At 36.5% G+C, this 5,287-nt stretch overlaps 1 pseudogene; it reads left to right on the top strand.

Moving 5' to 3' along the window:
• Positions 1–3,567: 3,567 nt before the first annotated feature.
• LOC114707649 lies at positions 3,568–4,297 on the top strand (annotated as a pseudogene).
• The last annotated feature ends 990 nt before the right edge of the window (positions 4,298–5,287 follow it).

The following is a 5,287-nucleotide window of genomic DNA, read 5'->3' as shown; positions in this document are numbered from 1 at the left end:
CTGCTTTCTTTTAATTTAGGACTTCCTATATTGGGAAATTTGCCTAACTTGTTTCAAACTGGAGGAGTAAAACTTCCTCAATACTGGTTAATAGTGTCCAGTTATGATGAACTTACTCAGAGCATTTTCTCTTCATTGTCCCATGTTATCTATTCACTTGGTATTTGTGTATCCCTGTCTTTAACAACGATTTATTATATTATTCCTGCCCATCTGAAAGCCAACCCCCTTCAGGAAATCTCCTATAGCAGCCCTGTTGTGTGTGGTTTGTTTCTACTTTAAACTTTGATCATCCTGATGCAGAGAGTGGTGTCTCACTCACTTAGATGAACACTTAAATTCCATGCCACAAATGAGAAGCCATTGGGCCATATTGAACCATGATTTTCTCATTTTCAAAGCATCATAGAAGTGCTGTTATAGTCAGCTACCTTGGAAAACATTTTTCACCTGGCTAGCACTCAAAGAAAAGGACAATAGTCACTTCTACCTCTTACTGAAATTAAGCTCACTTGTATTATAGTGTTATGAATTCATCTTTTCATCCTCTACCACTTATCACTTACCACTGTGAGAAACATGGGAGGAAAATTGAATTTAAAAGTCCAAATTCAAAGAAAGTCTTGCCTAGACAGTTCTCATTTATCATGAGAAAACTTGAAGTGTTCTAGAATGCTGTTTATATTTTAAATTAGTTAAAATTTGTACTCATCTGTCACAGTAATCACACCTCAAGTAACCACATGTATGTGAATGGGTATCATTTCAAAAAACACATTCACAGAACATATCTGTCATTGAAAGATTTTATTGAATGATACTAGTCTAAATACTAAACACAATGATGTGTTACCACATGACAGTTCAGAGTTCCTGATATTCATCCAATGTCATCTGATTCGGGATTCTGCAGACTGATGGACTCATAGATAATTCCACATCATCTGATGCTCTGTTTCTCCTCTCTCAATGTAAACAGATGTTAAAGCCTGTTCCATGGCGCCATCTCCTTTACAATTGTTGGTATTGCACTTTCAAAGTCAAATCTGCAGTTCAACAGAATGCACACAGAAGTGTATGCTATGAACGTGTATAATGCACTTCTGTAGAATACAAAAATCAAACCTTAGATAGACTGACCCCAAATGCTAGGATCTTCTCTGGTTTTGATTTGATCTTAACATCTTTGTAAAGTATGGGTGCTGGTAAGTGTGGAGTGTTTGTGAAAGCACCAGGTTCCTTGACCAGTATCCTTTTGCCAAATGATAGTGGGCTGTAGAAGACAAGTAGTGAATTTCTGAGGTTCAGAGAAGATATGGAAGTGAAAGATTTTCACAGAGATCTAGAGTTTCAAAGATTTAGAAAAGAGTTATCTTGGAGCATTTCTGAAAGTTTTAGAGATATACTTAAACTTCCAAGAAACTTCACAGTTGTACAAACTTGTAGATTTTGGAAAAAAAAAAGGGAGGGAGAAGGTAATATAGAGGGAAGAAGAGTGAGGAGATCGAGGAGGGTGAAAGGGGAAGAAAGACAAATAAAGAAGTGGGGATTTGAGGAAAATCACACAGAGAACTGAAAACATCAGAACAAGGTTGAGGAGAGACAAACATTATATGCAATCAGATACTATTCTCACACACTGTCTTCTGCCAGGAATGTCTAGGTTATTCAGCACCTTGGTTATAAAATGAAGACCCCAAAGGATCCCTTCACAACCTACAGATTCTGTATGTGGGCCTCTAGTTTCACAGAAGAATTAATATGGTGTGAGATGGAGTTCAGGTACCTGGGGTCTGCCTCACTGCTCAGAAGGATCTTGGATGGAAGATCCAGTGTTGTGTTTGCCTCTTTGTGATTGTGTCTCTGACTGCAATTGTGATAATAGGTAGTTTTCCTGATAAACAATTCTAATGATTCTTAATTTCTTGTTCTCCACATCAGGATCTTCTAACTCACATGTGCACTCTAGCTTTCCTATCTGATGTTAAATGAATATATGTGTGTGTACATGTGTGTATATATTCATTCTTCCATTCATAGTTACCAAAGACATGAACATGTTCCAAGGGACTCCAGCAACCTTTTTTTAATTTTTAAATTTTTTAAAAATGTTATAACATGTACTATTTTATTTCTTCCTTTTCTTTTCCCTCCTCAAATTTCTTCTGCATTCCCCTACTTGTTTTTAAACCCATAACCTGTTGTATAAATATTATTGTTACACAGACACACACACACAAACACACAAACACAAACACACACACCAAATAGTGAGGCCATTTAGAGTGGCTTGTATGTATATGTATTTAGAACTGACCACTTGGGATTAGGTAACCTATGAGAGAGCTCATCCCTGGAGAAAACCAACTCCTCAGTAGCAACAGTTGCCTGTAGTTCTTCATCTAGGGTCTTGTAAGGATTTTCTCATCTTTGTTGGCACATCAACTTGTAGCCATATCTTTGAGATTTCAATTGTGTAGTTTTCTTGGTACATAGAGAAGATACTATCTCACAGCTGACTTCCTGATCCTCTGGTTCTTACAATATGCACTCCTCTCTTCCTCAGTGTTCCCGGAGCCTTAGTTGTATGTGTTGTGTTGGGTACCCCATGGTCAGTTGTCTCTGCATTTTGACCAGTTGTGGATTTCTTTAGTGGTTTATATTTGCTGCAAAAATAAGCTTCTTTGATGAGACATGATAGCCTTACTTATCTAAGGGTAAAATGATAAGTATTTTGAAGTCAGTTTAGGAAAGGGGCAGTAGTAGGTTCTCAGGAGTATAGGACCTTGGCAACCATGGTGTTTGGGCTAGGTCTACATTATCAGGCATGAATTCCTTTTTTTTTTTTTAATAAACCTTCAAGTCCAATTATGTAGCTGTTGGTTATTCACTAAACCTAAGTGTCACTATTACACTATTGAGGATATCTTGCTGTACTAGTCATTGTGGTTCATAGGCATTACACTGTGTAGGACTACTATGTAGACAGAAGTATCCTGTCCTGACACCTGCTCCAAAATAACAACAAAGAGGTTTAATATTAATTACAAATGCTCAACTTGTTACTACCTAACTCTTACATTTAAATTAAGCCATATTTCTTATCTATGCTTTGCTACTATGTGGCTTATGGCTTATTATCTCATTTTCTACATATCCTCCTTCCTTGGCAGCTGGTTGGCTTCTCTCTGACTCTGCCCTTTATCATTCTATAAATCATACTTTGGCTTTCCCATCTAACTTTATCCTGTTCAGCTACTGGTCAGTCAGATTGTTTATTAAACTAATCATAACAACATATATTCACACAGTGTACAGAAGAATTATTCCATAGTATTAACCGAATGTTTTGTCTAATTAAAAAGGAATGTTTTAATTTTAACATAGTAAAATTTTATACAACAAAAGAGTTATCAAGTATGAGTTACAATTACATATCGAGTCTATTTGTATTTGGCAAAATTAAAGAAAATACTCCATTATCTATCTTATCTTGGTGAGTTTAAAGTTTTATACCTAGGCGCACACGCGGCCACGGCAGCTTGGGAGCCTCTGCTGGGTGGGCGGGGAGAGGGAGGGGCAGGTTTTGGCTCTCACCATGGCCATCACTCAGTTTCGGTTATTTAAAGTTTGTACCTGCCTAGCGACAGTGTTCTCATTCCTAAAGAGACTAATATGCAGATCTGGCAGAGGAAGGAAATTAAGTGGAGACCAAATCACTTTGCCCACCACAGTTGATTATTCGTCTGTCCCTAAACAGATGTGGAAGAGTGGACTTCCTGGGATGAAGATGCACCCACAAGTGTGAAGATTGAAGGAGGGAATGGGAATGTGGCAACACAACAAAGTTCTCTGGAACAACTGGACCATGACTATTTCAAGGACATGACACCAACTAAAAGGAAAACTCAGAAAATTGTCATTAAGAAGAGAGAACTATTGAATTTTGGTATCCCTGATGGTAGCACAGGTTTTTCCAGTAGATTGGCGGCTACACAAGACCTGCCTTTCATTCATCAGTCATCAGAATTAGGTGACTTAGATACCTGGCAAGAAAATACCAATGCATGGGAAGAGCAAGAAGATGCAGCCTGGCAAGCAGAAGAAGTTCTGAGGCAGCAGAAAATTGCAGACAGAGAAAAGAGAGCAGTAGAACAACAAAGGAAGAAAATGGAGAAAGAGGCGTAGTGTCTGATGAAGAAGGAGCAAAACAAAATCGGTGTGAAACTTTCCTAACACAAGCTCGCCTGTCACATCCCAGTGCCAGTAGGAGAAGCCTGGGCCTGCAGCCTACAGGACAAGCATTTGTATGGACTGGAGATCATTTCAGAATACAAACACTGCTTGAACTTAATGTGTTCGAGCCATCCAGGACACCAGGATTCTCCCACAATACCTTGAACTGTTAGTAGTCAAGACTCAAAACTCAAAAATAATGAGACAATTATTTTCTTCAACATGTTCCAAATATAAGACAGTTGTTTGCTGTAGAGAAGTTATTTCAAGTGGAATATACCAGACCAGTACCTCTCAAGCTAGTGTTTCTAGCTGAATAAATTGGGTGTAAATAATTTTATGATAGAAAAATTATTATCTGCTATCTATTATGCTTTCATTCATTGTGCATAATTATAAAATAATTTTAATAGTCTTTGTTTCCATGATCACTTGACATAAATTAAACAAAATATAAGTAGGGCTTCATACCCTCCTTGATTTTGTTTTCAGGTAGTGTTGACATACATTTTCTATAATTTGAACTGGCATTGTTTGGTACAACATTAAGGAATATGATGATTTGGATTTTCAAGAAAATAACATTAAATGCAATAATTTTATTTATCAAATATTTTGTATATTCTTATTTTCTTTTGGATGGTATTATAATGTTATACAGAGCTATAATTTATATTGCATATATAAATGTTGAAAATCAGCTGCAATGACAAGTTTGTGTGACTTAAGAACTAGGATTTGTAGCTTTTTCCTTTCATTATAGATGTCAAGATGTTAACAGTGTCTTTAAGGACCATAGTTCTTTGTCCTCCTCAAAAGCCATTAATTTTCAAATGCAGAAAGCCTTCAATTTCATTTGATTTTTTTTAAGTGATTCTGAAAGATTTATCTTTTTTTCAATCTTACATAATGCAGGGTACCTATACATTCAGCTAGATAACATTACTGATTCATTACAAACCAAGTTATAATTTTTTTGTTTGTGATATTGATTGACTTGTCTAAATAAATATAATTGCATATTGTGTTTTATGGGGGAAAATCATATCTC

This window comes from Peromyscus leucopus, chromosome 2 (genome assembly GCF_004664715.2).
Source record: "Peromyscus leucopus breed LL Stock chromosome 2, UCI_PerLeu_2.1, whole genome shotgun sequence".
In the NCBI taxonomy this organism is placed as follows: Eukaryota; Metazoa; Chordata; class Mammalia; order Rodentia; family Cricetidae; genus Peromyscus; species Peromyscus leucopus.
Note: the sequence above shows the minus strand (reverse complement) of the source record. Positions and strands in the feature narration are given on the sequence as shown.